At 45.4% G+C, this 25,481-nt stretch overlaps 1 protein-coding gene across 3 annotated transcripts in view; it reads right to left on the bottom strand.

Annotated features, from left to right (window-relative positions):
• The window catches only part of LOC129865469 (lysine-specific demethylase 6B-like), a 166,973-nt gene that overhangs the window by 90,298 nt on the left and 51,194 nt on the right, over positions 1-25,481 (bottom strand). The window contains exons 4-5 of one of the 3 annotated variants that reach the window (XM_055938297.1): positions 6,283-6,357; positions 5,183-5,603 (exon numbers count right to left, since the gene is read on the bottom strand). The gene's annotated coding sequence lies outside the window, so the exon portion shown is untranslated. The remainder of the gene's footprint in view (positions 1-5,182; positions 5,604-6,282; positions 6,358-25,481) is intronic. The other 2 variants (XM_055938298.1, XM_055938300.1) reach the window with 2 other exon arrangements.

Here is a 25,481-nt window from a genome sequence, read left to right as displayed (position 1 = left end):
GTATGACCATATTAGAGACACATATTTCCCTCAGATTACACAGATCCACAAAGAATTCGAAAACAAACCCGATTTTGATCAACTCCGATATCTATTGGGTGAAATACCACAGTGTCCCATCACAGCAGCACGATCTGTGACTCGTTGCCACAAGAAAAGGTCAACCAGTGAAGAACAAACACCATTGTAAATACAACCCATATTTATGTTTATTTATTTTCCCTTTAGTATTTCAACTATTTGCACATCATTACAACAGTGTACATATCCAACAATATAACATTTGAAATGTCTTTATTCTTTTGGAACTTTTGTGAGTGTAATGTTGACTGTTCATTTCTGACTGTTTATTTAACTTTTGTTTATTATCTATTCCACTTGCTTTGGCAGTGTAAACATATGTTTTCCATGCCAATAAAGCCCTGAATTGAATTGAAAAGTAAGGGTAACACACAGAGAGAGAGAGAGAGAGAGAGAGAGAGAGAGAGAGGGAGAGAGAGAGAGAGAGAGAGGGCGATTGTGTGTCAGTGAGTGTACAGTCCACAGTGTTATCAGTGCTGCTGTAATCAGTTTTATAACAGGGTTAGAGCCAGACTCACTGGATCCACAGGCCAGACCTGTCTGCTTCCCAAATGGGACTCTATTCCCATGACTCAGGTCAAAAGTAGTGCACTATATAGGGACATGGTGCCATTTGGGACTCATGTCTGGTCTGCTGGAAGATAGTACCCAACCTGGGTCCAAATACTATTTAAAATCATTAAATATACTTTAGCTGTCCTTAATTGAGCTTGCATGATGGAATGGAACCAATAGAACAGGCCCAAAAGTGCATACCCCGCCCACCAGGCACTCCAAGCAGGCTAAAGTGAACGCTCAAAGTATTTGAAAGAGTTCAGATAGTATTTGAACCCAGGTCTGGTTAGTTCGCAATTCAACGGCTCAAACACGAGACGTGTGTGGCAGAGTCTACAGTCAATCACGGATTACAAAAAGAAAACCAGCCTTGTCGCGGACATTGACGTCTTGCTCCCAGACAAATTAAACAACTTCTTTGCTCGCTTTGAGGACAATACAGAGCCATTGACACGGCCCGCTACCAAAGCCTGTGGGCTCTCCTTCTCCGTGGACAACGTGAGTAAAACATTTAAACGTGTTAACCCTCGCAAGGCTGCTGACCCAGACGGCATCCCTAGCCGCGTCCTCAGAGCAAGAGCAGACCAGCTGGCTGGAGTATTACCGGACATATTCAATCTCTCCCTATCCCAGTCTGCTGTTCCCACATGCTTCAAGATGGCCACCACTGTTCCTGTTCCCAAGAAAGCGAAGGTAACTGAACTAAATGACTATCGCCCCGTAGCATTCCCTTCTGTAATAATGAAGTGCTTTGAGAGGCTAGACAAGGACCATATCACCTCCACCCTACCTGACACCCTAGACCCACTCCAATTTGCTTACCGCCCCAATAGATCCACAGACGATGCAATTGCCATCACACTGTCCTATCCCATCTGGACAAGAGGAACACCTATGTGAGAATGCTGTTCATTGACTACAACTCAGCATTCAACACCATAGTACCCTCCAAACTCGTCATTAAGCTTGAGACCCGGGGTCTGAACCCCACCCTGTGCAACTGGGTCCTGGACCTTCTGACGGGCCGCACCCAGGTGGTGAAGGTAGGTGGTGAAGGTAGGAAACAACATCTCCACCCTGCTGAGCCTCAACACTGGGACCCCACAAGGGTGCGTTCTCCTGTACTCCCTGTTCACCCATGACTGCGTGACTGCCATGCACGCATCCAACTCAATCATCAAGTTTGCAGACCACTACAATGGTTGGCTTGATTACCAACAACGACGAGATGGCCTACAGGGAGGGGGTGAGGGCCCTCGGAGTGTGGTGTCAGGGAAATAACCTCACACTCAATGTCAACAAAACAAAGGAGATGATTGTGGACTTCAGGAAACAGCAGAGGGAGCACCCCCCTATCCACATCGACGGGACAGTAGTGGAGAGGGTAGTAAGTTTTAAGTTCCTCTGCGTACACATCACGGACAAACTGAAATGGTCCACCCACACAGACAGCGTGGTGAAGAAGGCGCAACAGCGCCTCTTCAACCTCAGGAGGCTGAAGACATTTGGCTTGTCACCAAAAGCACTCACAAACTTCTACAGATGCACAATCGAGAGCATCCTGTCGGGCTGTATCACCGCCTGGTACGGCAACTGCACCGCCCTCAACCGCAAGGCTCTCCAGAGGGTAGTGCGGTCTGCACAACACATCACCGGGGTCAAACTACCTGCCCTCCAGGACACCTACAGCACCCGATGTCACAGGAAGGCCAAAAAGATCCTCAAGGACAACAACCACCCGAGCCACTGCCTGTTCACCTCGCTATCATCCAGAAGGCGAGGTCAGTACAGGTGCATCAAAGCGGGGACCGAGAAACTGAAAAACAGCTTCTATCTCAAGGCCATCAGACTGTTAAACAGCCATCACTAACATAGAGGCTGCTGCCAACATACAGACTCAAATCTCTGGCCACTTTAATAAACAGATTTAATAAAGGTATCTAGTCACTTTAAATAATGCCACTTTTTAATAATGTTTACATATCCTACATTACTCATCTCATTTGTATTTACTGTATTCTGTACCATCTACTGCATCTTGCCTATGCTGCACGACCATCTATTTACATGTACATATTCTAACTGTATATGTACATATTCTTATTCATCTCTTTACATTTGTGTGTATTTGTGTGAATAAGGTAGTTGTTGTGAATTTGTTCGATTCCTTATTAGATTTTACTGCATAGTCGGAACTAGAAGCACAAGCATTTTGCTACACTCGCATTAACATCTGCTAACCATGTGTATGAAACCAATACAATTTGATTTACACGCACGCACGCACGCACGCACGCACGCACGCACGCACGCACGCACGCACGCACGCACGCACGCACGCACGCACGCACGCACGCACGCACGCACGCACGCACGCACGCACGCACGCACGCACACACACACACACACACACACACACACACACACACACACAGGTGTCTACAGCAGGCACGATGCACAGACACACCGGCGCACGCAACCCTGCTCACGCCCAGTCCCACCACGCATACTTCCCAATCACATTCAAGCGTGAGTTAATGCCCCGTCCTATACATTCTTCCCTCTTTCAGTTTCCTTCCCTCCTCCTCATCCCCCGTTTCCCCTGAAGCACTTCCTCTTTTATAGGATCCTTCTCTCCACAGAGAGGAAGGACTGCAGACGGGAATGAAAGGAGGGAAGCGGAGAGAAAGAGAGGCAGAAAAAACTAGATGAATGGACAGAAGGAAGCAGAGAGCCACTGAAATAGAGAGAAAGAGAGAAAACTCAAACAGGCTTTCCTCTTGACGCAGTAAATAATTCAATTTCTGTATTTTTTTTCCATCTTTTTTTCATTCCCTCATTCTCTCTGTTCTTTTTTAAAGGTGTACTCAACTGGGAGCAGGCAGTCTGATTAATTGGCAATTAATGTTTAACGAGTTACAGCTGTGTTCAATTAGCACTGGTATCAGCGCTATTCCTCACGACACCTCTCTCCCGCTCTCTCTCTCCTTCTCCCTCTGGTATTCTCTCTCCTTCTCCCTCTCCCTCTCTCCTTCTCCCTCTATCCCTCTCTCCTTCTCCCTCTAGTATTCTCTGTCCCTCTCCAGCTCTCTCCTTCTCCCTCTAGTATTCTCTATCCCTCTCCAGCTCTGTCATTCTCCCTCTAGTATTCTCTGTCCCTCTCCAGCTCTCTCATTCTCCCTCTAGTATTCTCTATCCCTCTCCAGCTCTGTCATTCTCCCTCTAGTATTCTCTGTCCCTCTCCAGCTCTCTCATTCTCCCTCTAGTATTCTCTGTCCCTCTCCAGCTCTCTCATTCTCCCTCTAGTATTCTCTGTCCCTCTCCAGCTCTCTCATTCTCCCTCTAGTATTCTCTGTCCCTCTCCAGCTCTCTCATTCTCCCTCTAGTATTCTCTGTCCCTCTCCTTCTCCCTCTAGTATTCTCTGTCCCTCTCCAGCTCTCTCCTTCTCCCTCTAGTATTCTCTGTCCCTCTCCAGCTCTCTCATTCTCCCTCTAGTATTCTCTGTCCCTCTCCAGCTCTCCTTCTCCCTCTAGTATTCTCTGTCCCTCTCCAGCTCTCTCCTTCTCCCTCTAGTATTCTCTGTCCCTCTCCAGCTCTCTCATTCTCCCTCTAGTATTCTCTGTCCCTCTCCAGCTCTCCTTCTCCCTCTAGTATTCTCTGTCCCTCTCCAGCTCTCCTTCTCCCTCTAGTATTCTCTGTCCCTCTCCAGCTCTCTCCTTCTCCCTCTAGTATTCTCTGTCCCTCTCCAGCTCTCTCCTTCTCCCTCTAGTATTCTCTGTCCCTCTCCAGCTCTCTCATTCTCCCTCTAGTATTCTCTGTCCCTCTCCAGCTCTCTCATTCTCCCTCTAGTATTCTCTGTCCCTCTCCAGCTCTCTCCTTCTCCCTCTAGTATTCTCTGTCCCTCTCCAGCTCTCTCCTTCTCCCTCTAGTATTCTCTGTCCCTCTCCAGCTCTCTCATTCTCCCTCTAGTATTCTCTGTCCCTCTCCAGCTCTCTCCCTCCCTCTCCAGTCCCTCTCATTTTCTCTCACCCCCCCTCTCTCGACCACTCTCTCTCTCTCTCTCTTTTCCAAAAATGTCCTATATCCCATTCCCTTTGGTTCTCGCTGTCATCATGTCACATGGTAGAGAGAAAGACATCCGCTGTATAGATACTACCTATCTATCATGAGTGATAGTAGATGTGATAGTAGATGTGATAGTAGATGTGATGAATTCACAATCAGTACAAATGGCCTTCTTTTCAATGGCACCCCCCCCCCCCTCCCTTTTCTCTCTGTCTCTCATCCCTTCCTTCCTCCTATTTATCTCATTCCTCGGCCTCTCTGTCAAAACACAACGTCTCGTCACTAAGTCTTAAGTGTGTGTGTGTGTGTGTGTGTGCGGCATGTGTGTGTGTGCGTGTGCGTCTGTGTACAATGCTGTTGATGACAGGTGGAGAAATGTAAAGCCTGTTCAACCAGAGAGCAACCTATAGAGGACCAAATATCAGACACGTTCTCATATGGTACACACACACACAAACACACACACGGACACACACTCACTTCACATTTAGGGGTTACAGCGGTTCTTCGAGAGCTGGTTGATCCACAAAGCTAAGTGTGCAGTACACAACATGTCTGAAACATGTCATGTTGACATGTAGTACATCACCATCAGACAGACAGTCTAGTGGGAGAACAGCAGGCAGAGCACAACAGCAACCTGAACAAAGAGAGAGGGAGGAGAGAGAGAGAGAGAGAGAGAGAGAGAGAGAGAGAGAGAGAGAGAGAGAGAGAGAGTTTGAATATGTATGTGTGTGTTCGTGCAGGTAGGCTACACATGTTCGAGCAAAAGTGTGTGATAGTGAGTGTGTGATAGTGATTGTGAAGGTGTGTGTATGTGTGTGGAGCTGGCTGTTGGTCGTGGTCTTTTCATAGCCTCCTTTTCAATAGTCTTTCATTCAAATCGGATACCTCCACCCATCTGTTCACAAAGAAAGGGGGAGAACAAGAAGAGGGGGGGGGGGGGCGAGAGGGGAGAGGTGACAGGAGAATACAGAGCTGGCTATCACTATTCATCTCTCCGTCTGCCTCCTCCTTCTACTTTATCATCTGTTTTTCTTTGTCTCCCTCCCTCTCCATCCCTCCCTCCCTCTCCATCCCTCCCTCCCTCCCTCTCCATCCCTCACCCTCCACCCCCCCCTCCCTCTCCATCCATCCCTCCTTCTCTATCACTCCCTCTCTCTCCCTCTCTATCACTCCCTCCCTTCCTCCCAGCATGACCTGAGCTGTCCTCTCTATCTCTCCCTCCCTCCCTCCCAGCATGACCTGAGCTGTGTGAATACCTGTCTGAGTGACTAACCCCCCCCCCCCCCACTCCGCATGCTCCGTTCCCTCCTCCCACTCTTCTCCTTCGTCTCCCCTGAATAGAGACAGAATGGTGGAACCCAGCAGGTGTGTGTACAGTACGTGTGAGTCTTTAAGCGAATGTGTGTCTGTGCCTGTGTGTGTGTGTGTGTGTGTGTGTGTGGGGTGGACAATGGGATGTCTGGTTTCAACAAGGGACTCTCAGCCCATTTCCAGCTCCTGGCTCAGCCAACCAACTGACACAGCAGTGCTAATCTATTAGGACACACACACACACACACCTCTATTCCTCTCACCTGCCACAGTCGTCCTCCCACCGCGTGTGTTCAATGCGTGGGTGTGTACCTGCGTGGGCCAGGTATCGCCTGTACCTGTAACACAAGCACACAACGGCTTTGAATAACACACACTGACAGAATCTGATGGTAAGTTGTGTACATACTGAAGTGTAGCGTCTAGAGAAGTGTATGAAAGTCAGTGTCCTGACTTCGATGAGTAAACAAACTGGTTTAGTTCCGTCGCAACACACCCTGTTGCACTACTAATCCCCAGCACATTAGAACATAACTGCAGGCAGGGTGTGTGTGACTAGGTCTGTGAGGCTGGTCCGTCCAGACTAATAATGCTACGGTTCTAAGAGCAGTCCCCTGCTTACCACTGATAGTTATTCGGCGGGCGCGCGGACGGACACACACACACACACACACACACACACACACACACACACACACACACACACACACACACACACACACACACACACACACACACACACACGCAAACGCACACACACACACCTAATGAGCGTCCAGGAGTTATACTGATTACTGCTGCTAGTGGAGACAGCCATTATGCCCTCCACTTAGCCAGCCAAGACACAGACAGACACACAGGACACACAGGACACACACACACACACACACACACACACACACCGTGACTTAGCATGCCTCAGTTGTACAGTAGAAGCGTATACATGAAGCCTGTATTTCCTCAACATAGCCATGCAAAACTACGGTCATGTAGCCTCACTCAGAAAGGATCCACACCCCTCGACTTGAACCACATTTTGTCGTGTTACAGCTTGAACTTAAAATGGATTCAATGGAGATTTTGTGTCGCCGGCCTACAAACAATAGCGCATAATGTCAAAGTAGAATTATGTTTTGAGATGATTATTATTATTATTATATTTTTTCTTTTTTACAAATTAATTAAAAACGAAAAGCTGAAATGTCTCGAGTCAATAAGTATTCAAACCCTTTGCTAAATAAGTGCAGGAGTCAAAATTTGCTTAACAAGTCACATAATAAGTAGCATGCACTCACTCTGTGTGCAATAATAATAGATTTTTGAATGACTACCTCATCTCTGTACCCCAAACATACAATTATCTATAAGGTCTCTCAGTTGAGCAGTGCATTTCATATACAGATTCTACCACAAAGACCAGGGAGGTTTCCCAGTGCCTCGTAAAGAAGGGCACCTATTGGTAGATAGGTAACAATCAAAAAATACATTGAATATCCCTTTGAGCATGGTGAAGTTATTAATTACACTATGGATGGTGTACCAATACACCCAGTCACTACAAAGATACAGGAGTCCTTCCTAACTCAGTTACCGGAGAGGAAGGAAACCGCTCAGGGATTGCACCACGAGGACAATGGTGACATTAACACAGTTACAGAGTTTAATGTATGTGATAGGAGAAAATTGAGGATGGATCAACAACATTGTAGTTACTTCACAATACTAACCTAAATGACAGAGTGAAAAGAAGGGAGTCTATACAGAATATAAAATATTCCAAAACATGTATCCTGTTTGCAACAAAGCACTAAATTAAAACTGCAATAAAAATTGGCATACAATTTAACTTGGTATTGAATACAAAGAGTTGTTTCGAGCAAATCCAACACAACACATCACTGAGTACCATTCTTCATATTTTCAAGTATGGCAATGGCTGCATCATGTTATGGGTATGCTTGTCATCAGGCAAGGACAAAGGAGTTTTTTCTTGGATAAAAAGAAACGGAATAGAGCTAAGAACAAGCAAAACCCTACATGAAGACCTAGTTCAGTCTGCTTTCCAATAGACACTGGGAGACAAATTCACTTTTCAGTAGTACAATAAACTAAAACACAAGGCCAAATATACACTGGAGTTGCTTACCAAGACGACATTGAATGTTCCTGAATAGGTACAGTTTTGACTTAAATCTTCTTGAAAATGTATGTCAAGACTTGGAAATGGCTGTCTAGCAAAGATCAACAACCAACTTGACAGAGCTTGAATCATTCTTTCAAGAATAATGTGCAAATATCGTTCAATCCAGGTGTGCAAAGCTCTTAGAGACGTACCCAGAAAGACTCACAGCTGTAATCACTGCCAAAGGTGATTCTAACATGTATTGACTCAGGGGTGTGAATACTTATGTACATTTGACATTTCTATATTTCATTTTCAATACATTTGCTAAAAATTTCTAAAAACATGTTTTCACGTGTGTGTTAGTGTGTCATTGTGGGTTAGTGTGTGTAGATGAGTGAGAGAAAAAACATTTAATCCATTTCTTAATTCAGGCTTTCTGAAGGCACTGTACATAATGCAGTGGACCATCTCATCTATACATGAGATCACAACAAAGAACATCTGCAGAAACACACGGGAACCCCAGCATTTCCTGTTTAGGCTAAGCGCCTGTTGATCCGAGCGTGTTGGTGTGTGTTTATGTGTGTATGCATGGGATTAGGGGATGGTCATATGTCATAATAATGACATCACACTCACAAGAGCCAAACAGCAAAAAAGTCAAAACATTTCTGCTAAACCCTAAATATTCCATCATTCAAGATTTCCTTCTAAGTATAATCCCCTGGATTCCAACATTCTGGAATTCTTCCCGAGATCATCTCCCTGCTATGGTCTGGCAGCAGGCAGAGAGAGATAGAGAGAGGGGTATTAGGGAAAGGGGGGGTGAGGAGTATGAAACAGGGAGAGACAGAGAGAGAGAGATATACGAGTTAGAGTGGGAGGAACGAGGGAAGGGAGGAGAAGTCTTGCTGTGCTTGCAGTTCCCCTGTGGCCATGTTCAGTGTGCGTTGAGGAATGCGCGTGCTCTGTTTCCTCCTCTTTTCTTCCTTCAGGAGGTACGTTGCTACCTACACTCGAGCCAGCTGGGCTAACTCAGATCTGCCTGACAACAGCCTGGGGCCACACACACACACACAAACGCGGGCACGCTTCAATGCAAACACACTACACAAACGCATGCACTTGTGCAGACACACACACAAGACACACAGATACGCACAACAAAGCAAAATGAAAGGGACCTCGGGACAGAGTCTTGGGGAACGCCCAACGGAACAATGACACAACTCCTTTAAACTACACACCTAACCTCACATAGGAGTTAGCTAGGAATCATCTCGTTTATACAAGGGGCTACCTTGGGACAAAAAAATGGAGCCCCCCCCTCTTCTTTGGGGAGTTGGTTCCTTCCTTTAGCATGTGGAATGTACAACAGGAACAGCTTGCATTTCATGACAGGGTGGAGCGATCCGAGCAGGGAGGGAGTTATCCGGCCCAGGGCGTAAGGAGGGGGTGAACTGGTTTACAGGGTATTTTTAGAAGTGTAATTTATACTCCGTATGCAATGCATGCTGTAGCTGCACTGTGGTACACAATGCTATACAGTACACTAAAATACATATGGGGCGGGGAGAGTTTTAAGTTTTAATGTCACGTGCACAGGTACAGTGATATGCTATATACAGTATATTGTACACAGATAGAACTACAAAAGCATTCAGGCGCACATGGAAAACCACACACACACACTCAACTACACATGACATTCATACAGTGTCGTCATAAAGTATTCGTTCCTCTCGACTTATTCCACATTTTGTTGTTACAGCATGAATTTAAAATTGCTTAAATCATTTCTCTCACACATCTACACACAATATCCCATAATGACAAAGTGGAAACAAGTTTAGACATTTTTGCAGATTTATTGAAAATGAAATATATCTCATTTACATAAGTATTCACAACCCTGAGTCAATACGTTGTAGAAGCACCTTCAGAAGCGATTACAGCTGTGAGTCTTTCTGGGTAAATCTGTAAGAGCTTTCCACACCTGGATTGTGCAACATTTACCCATGATTCTTTTCAAAATTCTCCAAGCTCTGACAAATTGGTTGTTGATCATTGCTAGACAAACATTTTCAGGTCTTGCCATAGATTTTCAAGTAGATTTAAGTCAAAGCTGTAACTCAGCCAATTAGGAACATTCACTGTCTTCCTGGTAAGCAGCAGGTAGCCTAGTGGTTAGAGCGTTGGCCCAGTAACCGGAAAGGTTGCTAGATCGAATCCCAGAGCTGACAAGGTCAAAATCTGTTGTTCTGAACAAGGCAGTTAACACACTGTTCCTAGGCCGTCATTGTAAATAAGAATTTGTCCTTAATTGACTTGCCTGGTTAAATAAAACATAAAATAACCAACTCCAGTGTATATTTGGCCTTGAGTTTTATATTGTTGTCCTGCTGAGAGGTGAATTCATCTCCCAGTGTCTGGTAGAAAGCAGACTGAACCAGGTTTTCCTCTAGGAGTGAATTTTTTATCCTGAAAAACGGCCCAGTCCTTAACGATTATTAGAATACCCATAACATACGTGAAAATATGGAGAGTGGTACTCAGTAATGCGTTGTATTGGATTTGACCCAAACATAACACTTTGTATTCTCGCCTGGTTCACTAACTACTTCTCAGATAGAGTTCAGTGTGCTAAATCGGAGGGCCTATTGTCCGGACCTCCGGCAGTCTCTATGGGGGTGCCACAGGGTTCAATTCTCGGACCGACTCGTTTCTCTGTATATATCAATGATGTCGCTCTTGGTGTGGGTGATTCTTTGATCCACCTCTACGCAGATGGCACCATTCTGTATACATCTGGCCCTTCTTTGGACATTGTGCTAACAAACCTCCAAACGAGCTTCGACGCCATACAACACTCCTTCCGTGGCCTCGAACTGGACTTAAATGCAAGTAAAACTAAATGCATGCTCTTCAACCGATCGCTGCTCGCACCCGCCCGCCCGACTAGCATCACTAGGATGGTTCTGACTTAGAATATGTGGACAACTATAAATACCTAGGTGTCTGGCTAGACTGTAAACTCTCCTTCCAGACTCACATTAAGCATCTCCAATCCAAAATTAAATCTAGAATCTGCTTCCTATTTCGCAACAAAGCATCCTTCACTCATGCTGCCAAACATACCCTCGTAAAACTGACTATCCTACCGATCCTTGACATCGGCGATGCCATTTACAAAATAGCCTCCAACACTCTACTCAGAAAACTGGATGTAGTCTATCACAGTGCCATCCGTTTTGTCACCAAGCCCCATATACTACCCACCACTGCGACCTGTATGCTCTCGTTGGCTGGCCCTCACTACATATTCGTCGCCAAACCCACTAGCTCCAGGTCATCTATAAGTCTTTGCTAGGTAAAGCTACGCCTTATCTCAGCTCACTGGTCACCATAGCAACACCCACCCGTAGCACACGCTCCAGCAGGTATATCTCACTGGTCACCCCCAAAGCCAATTCCTACTTTGGCCGCCTTTCCTTCCAGTTCTCTACTGCCAATGACTGGAACGAATTGCAAAAATCACTGAAGTTTGAGACTTATATCTCCCTCACTAACTTTAAGTGTCAGCTGTCAAGAGCAGCTTACCGATCGCTGCAGCTGTACACGGCCCATCTGTAAATAGCCCATCCATCCAACTACCTACATCATCTTGTTTTTGTTTTTCTGCTCTTTTGCACACCAGTATTTCTACTTGCACATCCTCATCTGCACATATATCACCCCAGTGTAAATTGCTAAATTGTAATTACTTCGCCACTATTGGCCTATTTATTGCCTTACCTCCTTACTTCATTTGCACACACTGTATACAGATTTTTCTATTGTGTTATTGACTGTACGTTTGTTTATCCCATGTGTAACTCTGTGTTGTTGTTTTTGTCGTACTACTTTGCTTTATCTTGGCCAGGTCGCAGTTGTAAATGAGAACCTGTTCTCAACTGGCCTACCTGGTTAAATAAAGGTGAAATAAAAAATTAATTTTAAAAAGTATTCAGGACTAAAAGTGAATTGCTTCGCCACATTCTTTGTAGTATTACTTTAGTTCCTTGTTGCAAACAGGATGCATGTTTTGGAATATTTTATATTCTGTACAGGCTTCCTTCTTTACACTTTATCAATTAGGTTAGTATTGTGGAATAACTACAATGTTGTTGATCCATCCTCAGTTTTCTCCTATCACAGCCATTAAACTGTTATATAGTCACCATTGGCCTCATGGTGAAATCTCTGAGCGGTTTCCTTCCTCTCCGGCAACTGAGTTAGGAAGGACACCTGTATCTTTGTAGTGACTGGGTGTATTGATACACCATCCGAAGTGTAATTAATAACTTCACCATCCTCAACGGGATATTCAATGTCTTATACATTTATTTTTACCCATCTACCAATAGGTGCCATTCTTTGAGAAGAATTGTAAAAGCTCCCTGGTCTTTGTGGTTGAATCTGTGTTTGAAATTCACTGCTCGACTGAGGGACTTTAAAGATAATTGTATGTGTGGGGTACAGAGATGAGCTAGACATTCAAATATCATGTTAAACACTATTATTGCACAGTGAGTCCATGCAACTTATTATGTGATTTGTTAAGCAAATTTTGACTCCTGAACATATTTAGCCTTGTCACAACAAAGGGGTTGACTACTTATTGACACAAGACATTTCAGCTTTTGTATTAATTTATACAAATTTCAAAAGATATAATTCCACTTTGACCTTATAGTGTATCGTGTGTAGGCCAGTGACAAAACATATATAAATTAAATCCTTTTTAAATTCAGGCTTTAACCCAACAAAATGTGGGACAAAATCAATGGGTGTGAATACTTTGAGGCACTGTACCAGCACACTAAACACACACATACAGTACCATACACACATAGAACACACACACATACAAATCTGTACGTACACACCCCTGATGTGGCCAGGCTGATTGGGTGTGCACTGTGCAGCTGTTGGAGCACACTTGCACGCACAACAAAGCCCAACAAACAAACAGCCACCCAACCACGAGTCTCAACAACCTCTGAATCACACATTGCCTTGTTTAACCTGAGAATAGAAAGGGAGGGAGAGAGAGAGAAGCCGAGAGGGAGAAAGAACGAGTGGAGAGAGAAACAGAGGGAGAGAGAAACCATATGGAGCACGGAGACCTAGTTTGACGTCTCTCCCCCGCCTCCCCTCTCTAATTCTCCCACACACCTGGGAAGGTTATCCCTCTTGGAATCAGAGAATTCCCACCGGCAACCAGCAGAACTCGCAATTAAAACTAAACTTTAATTAGTTTTCACTTTCTCCCCCTTCCTCCCTCTCTCTCCACCTATCCTCCCTCTACTCACGTCTTCTCTCTCTATTCCACAGGGGTGTTCAGGGTGCTGTAGGACGATGTGAGTGAGACTGTGAACTTCTAACTATTCCCACGTTTAGAAGCTGAACTAATCAATGAGGAAAGGATAAGTGAGACAGAGGAATGGGGGATCACACTCTCACATACAAAGTGTGTGTGTGTGTGTGTGTGTGTGTGTGTGTGAATGTGTGTGTGTGCACATCGAGAACATAACTACTAAACTCAGCAACAAAAAAAAGTCCCTTTTTCAGGACCCTGTCTTTCAAAGATAATTCGTAAAAATCCAAATAACTTCACAGATCATCATTGTAAAGGGTTTCCGATGCTTGTTCAATGAACCATAAACAATGAATGAACGTGCACCTGTGGAACGGTCGCAAAGACACCAACAGCTTACAGACGGTAGGCAATTAAGGTCACAGTTATGAAAACTTAGGACACTAAAGAGGCCTTTCTACTGACTCTGAAAAACACCAAAATAAAGATGCCCAGGGTCCCTGTTCATCTGCGTGAAAGTGCCTTATGCATGCTGCAAGGAGGCATGAGGACTGCAGATGTGGCCAGGGCAATAAATTGCAATGTCCGTACTGTGAGACGCCTAAGACAGCGCTACAGGAAGACAGGACGGACAGCTGATCGTTCTTGCAGTGGCAGACCACGTGTAACAACACCTGCACAGTATCGGTACATCCGAACATCACACCTGCGGGACAGGTACAGGATGGCAACAACTGCCCGAGTTACACCAGGAACGCACAATCCCTCCATCAGTGCTCAGACTGTCTGCAATAGGCTGAGAGAAGCTGGATTGAGGGCTTGTAGGCCTGTTGTAAGGCAGGTCCTCACCAGACATCACCGGCAACAACATCGCCTATAGGCACAAACCCACCGTCGCTGGACCAGACAGGACTGGCAAAAAGTGCTCTTCACTGACGAGTCGCGGTTTTGTCTCACCAGGGGTGATGGTCGGATTCGCGTTTACCTTCGAAGGAATGAGCATTACACCGAGGCCTGTACTCTGGAGCGGGATTGATTTGGAGGTGGAGGGTCCGTCATGGTCTAGGGCAGTGTGTCACAGCATCATCGGACTGAGCTTGTTGTCATTGCAGGCAATCTCAACGCTGTGCGTTACAGGGAAGACATCCTCCTCCCTCATGTGGTACCCTTCCTGCAGGCTCATCCTGACATCAACCCTCCAGCATGACCATGCCATACTGCTCGTTCTGTGCGTGATTTCTTGCAAGACAGGAATGTCAGTGTTCTGCCATGGCCAGTGAAGAGCCCGCATCTCAATCCCATTGAGCACGTCTGGGACCTGTTCGATCGGAGGGCGAGGGCTTGGGCCATTCCCCCCAGACATGTCCGGGAACTTGCAGGTGCCTTGGTGGAAGAGTGGGGTAAAATCTCACGGTAAGAACTGGCAAATCTGGTGCAGTCCATGAGGAGGAGATGCACTGTAGTACTTAATGCAGCTGGTGGCCACACCAGATACTGTTACTTTTGATTTTGACCCCCCCCCCCCCCCCCCCCCCCTTTGTTTAGGGACACAGTATTCAATTTCTGTTAGTCACGTCTGTGGAACTTGTTCAGTTTATGTCTCAATTGTTGAATCTTGTTATGTTCATACAAATATTTACACATGTTGAGTATTCTGAAAATAAACGCAATTGACAGTGAGAGGACATTTCTTTTTTTTGCTGAGTTTGTGACTACAACGTCTACTGCATTGATAACCATACCACAGTGCAGACTGAGGTACTCTATATTATAAAGTTGGTCTAAAAATGTTGGGAGTCCAGTCGGCTTTGAAGTCCTCGGGCCTGACCCCCGTGGTGACCTCCAGCAGGACCAATGAGAAGCCAGCAAGGTAGCATGGTCAGGGGCAAAGAGGAATACCCTCCATACTACCATGGCTGCCCCCATCCTGACTTGAACTAGCTACATCCTACACATCAAAGATGAACACAGACTGCCCTGCCCCCGTCCCCCCCTTTTAGAGTCAGGGTGTGAGAGGGTGTGTCTGTGTGGGTGTGTACATACAGTGCATTCGGAAAGTATTCAGACCCCTTGACTGTTTCCACGTTTTGTTACATTACAGCCTTTAAATGTATTAAATTATATTTTTCCCTCATCAATCTACACACAATACCCCATAATGAAAAAGTGAAAGCAGGTTTTCAGAAAGGTTAGCAAATGTATTAAAAAATAAAACACAGAAACACCTTATTTCCATAAGTATTCAGACCCTTTGCTTTAAGACTTGAAATTGAGCTCAGGTGCATCCTGTTTCCATTGATCATCCTTGAGATGTTTCTACAACTTGATTGGAGTCCACCTGTGGTAAATTCAATTATTTGGACATGATTTGCAAAGGCACACACCTGTCTATATAAGGTCCTACAGTTGACAGTGCATGTCAGAGCAAAAACCAAGCCATGAGTTAGAAAAAATTGTCCGTAGAGCTCTGAGACAGGACTGTGTCGAGGCACAGATCTGGGGAAGGGTACCAAAAATTTGCCGCAGCGTTGAAGGTCCCCAAGAACACAGTGTCCTCCATCACTCTTAAACTGAAGAAGCTTGGAACTACCAAGACTCTTCCTAGAGCTGGCCGCCCGGCCAAACTGAGCAATCGGGGGAGAAGTGTCTTGATCAGGGAGGTGAACAAGAACACAGTTGTCACTCTGACAGAGCTCCAGAGTTCCTCTGTGGAGAAGGGAGAATATATATATATTTTTAAAAAAAACTTTATTTAACTACTAATTCTTATTTACAATGACGGCCTACCGGGGAACAGAGGGTTAATTGCCTTGCTCAGGGGCAGAACGACAGATTTCTACCATGTCAGTTCGGGGATTCGATCCAGTAACCTTTTGGCTACTGGCCCAACGCTCGAACCAATAGGCTACCTGCCGCCCTAGAAGGAGAACCATCTCTGCAGCACTCCACCAATCAGGCCTATTTGGTAGAGTGGCCGGACGGAAGCCACTCCTCAGTAAAAGGCACATGACAGCACCAAAAGGACTCTCAGACCATGAGAAACAAGATTCTCTGGATTGAACTCTGTGCCCTGAATGCCAAGCATCACGTCTGGAGGAAACCTGGCACCATCCCTACGGTGAAGCATGGTGGTGGCAGCATCATGCTGTGGGGATGTTTTTCAGCGGCAGGGACTGGGAGACTATAGTCAGTATTGAGGGAATGATGAACAGAGCAAAAAGAGATCCTTGATGAAAACCTGCCTCAGAGTGCTCAGGACCTCAGTTTGGGGCGAAGGTTCACCTTCCAACAGGACAACGACCCTAAGCACACAGCTAAGACAACGACGGAGTGGCTTCGGGACAAGTCTCTGAATGTTCTTGAGTGGCCCGGACTTGAGCCCGGACTTGAACCTGATCGAACATCTCTGGAGAGACCTGAAAATAGCTGTGCTGCGACGTTCCCCATCCAACCTGACAGAGCTTGAGAGGATCTGCAGAGAATAATGGGAGAAACTCCCCAAATACAGGTGTGCCAAGCTTGTAGCGTCATACCCAAGAAGACTCAAGGCTGTAATCGCTGCCAAAGGTGCTTCAACAAAGTACAGAGTAAAGGGTGTGAATACTTATGTAAATGTGATATTTCCGTTTTTTTTGTAATACATTTGCAAACATTTCTAAAAACCTGCTTTCGCTTTGTCATTATGGGGTATTATGTGTAGATTGAAGAGTGAAAAAAACAATTTCATCAATTTTAGAATAAGGCTGTAACGTAACAACATGTGGGAAAAAGTCAGAGGGTCTGAATACTTTCCGAATCCACTGTATGTCTCTATTCCTGTATGTGTGTGTGTGTGTGTGTGTGTGTGTGTGTGGTGACTACCCCTGTGTGTAGATTAGATTAGAGTATAGTATTACTTTATTCATCCCAACATGGGAAACTGTTTTATCCCCGCAGGCATCATCAATGACATACAATGACAGGACACGCAACAATGACCAACACATTAAGACATATAAAGGCCCCTGCACCAACCATAGTCTCCCTAAAAGAATAGCCTGATTCAAGTGTTGTTTTCTATCCCATACTGGGGGGAAACAGGCAACGACATTTTCCTATAGAGAGACCTCATAAACAGTTAATCAATTACACGCAATAAAAAGCCTCCTGGCTGTCAGTAGAAATGACCGTCTAAACCTCTCTGTGGAACATCTGGGCAGGATGGACCTGCTACTGAAGCTGCTCCTGTGTTGAATTATAGAGTGCTGTGGAGTGGGTGTGGGTCGTCAGAGTGCTGTGGAGTTGGTGTGGGTCATCAGAGTGCTGTGGAGTGGGTGTGTGTCATCAGAGTGCTGTGGAGTGGGTGTGGGTCCTCAGAGTGCTGTGGAGTGGGTGTGTGTCATCAGAGTGCTGTGGAGTGGGTGTGTGTCCTCAGAGTGCTGTGGAGTGGGTGTGGGTCATCAGAGTGCTGTGGAGTGAGTGTGGGTCATCAGAGTGCTGTGGAGTGAGTGTGTGTCATCAGAGTGCTGTGGAGTGTGTGTGTGTCCTCAGAGTGCTGTGGAGTGGGTGTGTGTCATCAGAGTGCTGTGGAGTGGGTGTGGGTCATCAGAGTGCTGTGGAGTGAGTGTGGGTCATCAGAGTGCTGTGTAGTGCGTGTGTGTCCTCAGAGTGCTGTGGAGTGGGTGTGTGTCATCAGAGTGCTGTGGAGTGGGTGTGTGTCATCAGAGTGCTGTGGAGTGGGTGTGTGTCCTCAGAGTGTTGTGGAGTGGGTGTGGGTCATCAGAGTGCTGTGGAGTGAGTGTGGGTCATCAGAGTGCTGTGTAGTGGGTGTGTGTCCTCAGAGTGCTGTGGAGTGGGTGTGTGTCCTCAGAGTGCTGTGGAGTGGGTGTGTGTCCTCAGAGTGCTGTGGAGTGAGTGTGGGTCATCAGAGTGCTGTGGAGTGAGTGTGTGTCATCAGAGTGCTGTGGAGTGGGTGTGTGTCCTCAGAGTGCTGTGGAGTGGGTGTGGGTCATCAGAGTGCTGTGGAGTGGGTGTGTGTCATCAGAGTACTGTGGAGTGGGTGTGTGTCCTCAGAGTGCTGTGGAGTGGGTGTGTGTCATCAGAGTGCTGTGGAGTGGGTGTGTGTCATCAGAGTACTGTGGAGTGGGTGTGTGTCATCAGAGTGCTGTGGAGTGAGTGTGTGTCCTCAGAGTGCTGTGGAGTGGGTGTGTGTCCTCAGAGTGCTGTGGAGTGGGTGTGTGTCCTCAGAGTGCTGTGGAGTGGGTGTGTGTCCTCAGAGTGCTGTGGAGTGGGTGTGTGTCCTCAGAGTGCTGTGGAGTGGGTGTGTGTCCTCAGAGTGCTGTGGAGTGGGTGTGGGTCATCAGAGTGCTGTGGAGTGGGTGTGTGTCCTCAGAGTGCTGTGGAGTGGGTGTGTGTCCTCAAAGTGCTGTGGAGTGGGTGTGTGTCCTCAGAGTGCTGTGGAGTGGGTGTGTGTCCTCAGAGTGCTGTGGAGTGGGTGTGTGTCCTCAGAGGGCTGTGGAGTGGGTGTGGGTCCTCAGAGTGCTGTGGAGTGGGTGTGTGTCCTCAGAGTGCTGTGGAGTGGGTGTGTGTCCTCAGAGTGCTGTGGAGTGGGTGTGTGTCCTCAGAGTGCTGTGGAGTGGGTGTGTGTCCTCAGAGTGCTGTGGAGTGGGTGTGTGTCCTCAGAGTGCTGTGGAGTGGGTGTGGGTCCTCAGAGTGCTGTGGAGTGGGTGTGTGTCATCAGAGTGCTGTGGAGTGGGTGTGTGTCCTCAGAGTGCTGTGGAGTGAGTGTGTGTCATTGTCCATGATCATGTGGGGTATTTACTTGCAGCCTTTTTATGAACATGTCCTGCAGTGATTCCAGGCTGCAGCCAATGGTGTCACTGGATTTGTTCAGGATTTTGTCAAACTTATTGAAGTCTACCGTAGCTAAATTCCAGCACACAATGGCATAGGTCACGCCACTCGCCACGACACTGCTATAGCACATACAAAGTATTTTGTCACATACATTAAAAGATCCAAACTCCCTTATTAAAAAGTACTGTCTGGATTGGGCTTTTTTCTGTAGACATTGTGAGAATTCTCCTGCGTGTGTCTCTGTACGACGTGGACACAGCTATTTACATATTTACTCAGCGTCCCCTCCCCCACTAGGCCTGGCTGCTAGGACACCTTTCTTCGGGCACGTGCAGAGGCAGGACCGCCTGTCCTGACCTTTAACCCTCTGGCAGAGCCACCTCTGCGACCCGGGGCTTTCATCTGATGACCACTCCCCCTGACCTCTCACCTCTGGCACCTGACCTGCTGCTACGACCAAGGAAGGCTCTGGGATGCTGATGTGTGTGTGTGTGTGTGTGATAGCCTGATACATTGTGTAGGGTTCTCATCTGGATATCTCTGTTAGTGTAGTCAGTGTTTAACTGTGTGTGTGTGTGTGTGTGTGTCAAGGTTAGTCCAATGCTGTCATTCAAAGCCCTCCTGTGTGGTGGAAGGGGTCTGTTGCTCTGTGAAGGGAGAGATGAGATCTAACTGAAAGCTCTGGCTCTTCGCAATGAAAGCGATTCTACACACGGTACAAGAGAAGAGCACACAAACACACACACTTGTGCGTATACCAAAACACAAACCACCATCCCCACAGATGCATAATGAACAGCGCACATGCATGCACACACTCACATTACACAGGACAGAGAGTCAGAACCCAAACTAAAAAATACTATAGTGTATACTATGGTAGGAATACTCTAGTATTCACTGTAGTGTGTTTGTTGACTTTACTGTAGTATTCACTTTGTAGTATAATGTAGTAGTTACAGTTTACTACAGTATAAATACTGTAGTAAAAAAAAAGAGTAGTATATACTATATTATAAACCGGGTGGTTCGAGCCCTGAATGCTGATTGGCTGAAAGCTGTGGTATATCAGACCTTGTACCATCGGTATGACATAAACACATTTTTTACTGTTCTAATTACGTTGGTAACCAGTTTATAATAGCAAGAAGGCACTTCTGGGATTTGCGGTATATGGCCACTATAACACGGCTAAGGGCTGCATCCAGGCATTCCACGTTGCGTCGTGCTTAAGAACAGCCCTTAGCTGTGGTATATTGGCCATGTACCACACCTCCTCGGACATTATTGCTTAAGTATTTACTATATTGTTTTTGCGCACTGTAGTGTACTGTAGTATTTACTATAGTGTTCTGGGGACATTACTGTAGGATTTACTGTAGTGTTTTGGGGACATTACTGTAGTATTTACTATAGTGTTTTGGGGACATTACTGTAGGATTTACTGTAGTGTTTTGGGGACATTACTGTAGTATTTACTGTAGTGTTCTGGGGACATTACTGCGGTATTTACTGTAGTGTTTTGGGGACATTACTGTAGGATTTACTGTAGTGTTTTGGGGACATTACTGCGGTATTTACTGTAGTGTTTTGGGGACATTACTGTAGTATTTACTATAGTGTTTTGGGGACATTACTGCAGTATTTACTGTAGTGTTTTGGGGACATCACTGCAGTATTTATTATAGTGTTTTGGGGACATTACTGTAGTATTTACTATAGTGTTTTGGGGACATTACTGTAGGATTTACTGTAGTGTTTTGGGGACATTACTGCGGTATTTACTGTAGTGTTTTGGGGACATTACTGCAGTATTTACTGTAGTGTTTTGGGGACATTACTGTACTATTTACTAGGGATGCACGATATATCGGTGAACATATCGGAATCGGACGATATTAGCTAAAAATGGCAACATCGGTATTGGCCGAATTCTGGTTTAACGCCGATGTGAAAAACCAATATCAAAGCTGACGTGCATACCTATATAACGTAGGTAGAGGACGTAATGACGGCACATAAAATGTTGCGCTACATGTGCAACACAGCATTCCTAACCTAGCCCACAATGTCTGCTGTGTGGATCGAGGAGTCAACAAGTCGAGCAGTCATTTGAAAGAGTAAGAACATTTCAGCGAGACAACTCAAAGGCAAAATCTATTAACGCCAAGATAATGGAATTCATTGCCCTTGACAATTAACCGTTCTCTGTCGTGGGTGATGTTGGCTTTCGTGACTGGTCGAGCACCGGTACACGCTAACGTTACCAAGTGCGCTATTGTTCAGATGTTGCCCTACCGGAGTTACACAGTAATAGCGTCACTGCTATTAGCTTCACAATATACTATGAAACCACCTCCTCAGTCAGCCTATTGTGTTTCTTGACATTCATATTGCACTGTACAGCTTTACCTAAGAATTGGGGATCAATGAAATGGGGTAAGAGTCTACACAATACCCAATATATTTTTTCCCAACGTCCTCCTCAGAGGTATCAGACTCCAAAACATGCACGCAGTATTGTTTTTCCTCGGGAATAGTGTTCAATACACATAGGTTGACAATAAATGTGGCTCAATTCACAGATCTTTCAGAGTCCCGCAATAAGAGCTACGATGCTAATGTTCTCTGGTTGTCACTGAGTAGACTGATACCACATGTCAATAATCCACAATCCATAGATAAGGCTGGACAGTGAAATAAGTATGCCCGCAATGCAATTCTAAAGTGTAAGTATTTTATTTTTTATTTAACTAGGCAAGTCTTAAGAACAAATTCTTATTTACAATGACGGCCTACCAAAAGGCCTCCTGTTGGGACAGGGGCTGGGATTAAAAATAGAAAATAAAAAAACATATAAATATAGGACAAAACACAGATTCAGGACAAGAGACACCACAACAATACATAAAGAGTGACCTAAGACGACAACATAGCAAGGCAGCAACACATGACAACACAGCATGGTAGCAACACAACATGACAACAACATGGTAGCAACACAAAACATGGTACAAACATTATTGGGCACAGACAACAGCACAAAGGGCAAGACGATAGAGACAACAATACATCACACAAAGCAGCCACAACTGTCATTAAGAGTGTCCATGATTGAGTCTTTGAATGAAGAGATTGAGATAAAACTGTCCAGTTTGAGCGTTTGTTGAATTGAAAAGACAAGCAACGCAGGGATGTTTGTGCTTTGGGGACCTTTAACAGAATGTGACTGGCAGATCTCAGATAGGGGGGAGTGAGGCCTAAGAGGGTTTTATAAATAAACATCAACCAGTGGGTTTTGCGACGGGTATACAGATGACCAGTTTACAGAAGAGTATAGAGTGCAGTGATGTGTCTTATAAGGAGCATTGGTGGCAAATCTGTTGGCCGAATGATAAAGAACATCTTGCCGCTCAAGAGCCCCCTTACCTGCTGATCTATAAATTATGTCTCCATAATCTAGCATGGGTACGATGGTCATCTGATTCAGGGGTAGTTTGGTAGCTGGGGTGAAAGAGGAGTGATTATGATAGAGGAAACCAAGTCTAGATTTAACTTTAGCCTGCAGCTTTGATATGTGCTGAGAGAAGAACAGTGTACCATCTAGCCATACTCCCAAGTACTTGTATGAGGTGGCTACCTTAAGATCTAAACCCTCAGAGGCAGTAATCACACCTGTGGGGAAGGGCATTCTTCTTACTTCTTAATGGTAGAGAAAGCTTGTTGGACACTAAGAAAGCTTTGTTGTAGAGCATTTAACACAAAATCCGGGGAGGGGCCAGCTGAGTATAAGACTGTATCACCTGCATATAAATGGATGAGAGCTGGAGCTTCCTACTGCCAGAGCTATGTTGTTGATGTAAATTGAGAAGAGCGTGGGGCCTAGGATTGAGCCTTGGGGAACTCCCTTGGTGGCAGGCAGTGGCTGAGACAGCAGATTTTCTGACTTTATACACTGCACTCTTTGAGAGACGTAGTTAGCAAACCAGGCCAAGGACCCCTCAGAGACACCAATACTCCTTAGCCGGCCCGTAAGAATGGAATGGTCTACCGTATCAAAAGCTTTGACCAAGTCAATAAAAATAGCAGCACAACATTGCTTAGAATCAAGGGCAATGATGACATCATTGAGGACCTTTAAGGTTGCAGTGACACATCCATAACCTGAGCGGAAACCAGATTGCATACCAGAGAGAATACTATAGACATCAAGAAAGCCAGTCAGTTGATTATTGACAAGTTTTTCCAACACTTTTGATTAACAGGGCAAAATAGAAATAGGCCTATAACAGTTAGGATCGGCTTGATCTCCCCCTTTAAATAATGGACGAACTGTGACTGCCTTCCAAGCAATGGGAACCTCCCCAGAAAGGAGAGATGGGTTAAAAAGGTTGGAGATAGGTTTGGCAATGATAGGGGCAGCAACCTTAAAGAAGAAAGGGTCTAAACCATCTGACCCAGATGGTTTTTGAGGTCAAGTTTTAGCAGCTCCTTTAGCACCTCAGACTCTGACTGCCTTCAGGGAGAAACTTTGTAGCGGGGCCGGTGAAAAAGATGGAGAAGCATCGGGGATAGTCGCATTAGAAGAGGTGGGAGATGAGGAAATGTTGGACAGGCAAGGAGGCATGGCTGAGTCAAATAGGAATCCTGACTTAATGAAGTGGTGATTAAAGAGCTCAGCCATGTGCTTCTTGTCAGTAACAACCACATCAACATTAAGGGACAAGGGCAGCTGTGAGGAGGAGGGTTTATTCTCCAGGTCTTTAACCGTTTTCAAGAACTTCTTGGGGTTTGACCCACAGAGAGAGAACTGCTCCTTAAAGTAACTAACTTTGGCCTTCCGGATAGCCTGAGTGCACTTATTTCTCATTTGCCTGAACGAGAGCCAGTCAGCCTGAGTATGCGTGTGCCGAGCCTTTCGCCAAATGCAATTCTTGAGGTGGAGTAACTCTGCAAGATCACGGTCAAACCAGGGGCTGAACTTGTTTTTAATTCCCATTTTCTTTATGGGGGCGTGTTGGTTAACAATACCACTGAAAATATCAAAAAAGAAGGTCCAAGCGTCTTCGACAGACGGGCTCAAGCTGATTCTATACCATTTTACAGAGGCCAGTTCATGAAGGAAGGCTTGCTCATTAAAGTTTTTTAACAAGCATCTATGAAAAATCAGGACAGGTCGTTTCACTGAGCAGCCATTACGAACACAAACTGTAAAACAGCGATCACTAAGGTCATTACAGAAAACACTAGACTGATACCTATCAGGATTATTTGTGAGGATAACAACACAAGATTTAGGGAGTCCCATTGCTTTAGGACTTGGCCAGGTGATTTAAGCATGTCCCAGTTTAGGTCACGTAGCAGGACAAATTTAGACTTGGTGTAAGGGGCCAGGAGAGAGTTTAGGGCAGGTAGGGTACAGGCCGGTGCTGATGGAGGACGATAACACCCAGCAACACAACTAACAAAGCAAATTGTTTGGGGACAGACTTGGTGGAAACAACCGAGCACTGAAGGTGATCCTTGGTAAAGATTGCCACTCCCCCACCCTTGGAAGGTCTGTCTTGCCGAAAAAGGTTATAACCAGAAAGGTTATATTCAAAACACATCATGTGATTTCAACAGATTTTTGTAAAATGAACAAATGATTGTCTTTTGTTTTTATATAACAACATTCCAACCTCATTTAGCATGATCTATTAAATTATGGCATAATTCTACTATTTGTATTCATTTGCATCACTGTAAATTACATACTTTTATTTTGAAGGCTAAGTCTGCTATTGTGGCTAATCCTTATTGTGGCTTGCTTCACATAGATGGGTCCAACCACCATTTATCAAATAAGAACTGTCTTATAAATTAGGGTTATTTTAGACGATGACACCTAGCTATATAGTTAGCTAGCTAACTATAGCTACTGAAACAGATTATGTCGTTTTGCTATGTTTTTCGGGAAGAACATTGTTTGCATCCATGAGCTAGCTAGCTTTTTTTACGACCAGCATTGTAGGTGCGCGAGACAACTTTACCAGCATCATAGCATATGTATCGATGAATCGTTGTGACATATGGAATACGAGTGATAGTGTAATCAAATGTGTAATAACTACGTAAAAAATGTATGAACGCGTTAAATTACT

The sequence above is a fragment of the Salvelinus fontinalis genome, chromosome 11 (genome assembly GCF_029448725.1).
Source record: "Salvelinus fontinalis isolate EN_2023a chromosome 11, ASM2944872v1, whole genome shotgun sequence".
Classification (NCBI taxonomy): Eukaryota; Metazoa; Chordata; class Actinopteri; order Salmoniformes; family Salmonidae; genus Salvelinus; species Salvelinus fontinalis.
Note: the sequence above shows the minus strand (reverse complement) of the source record. Positions and strands in the feature narration are given on the sequence as shown.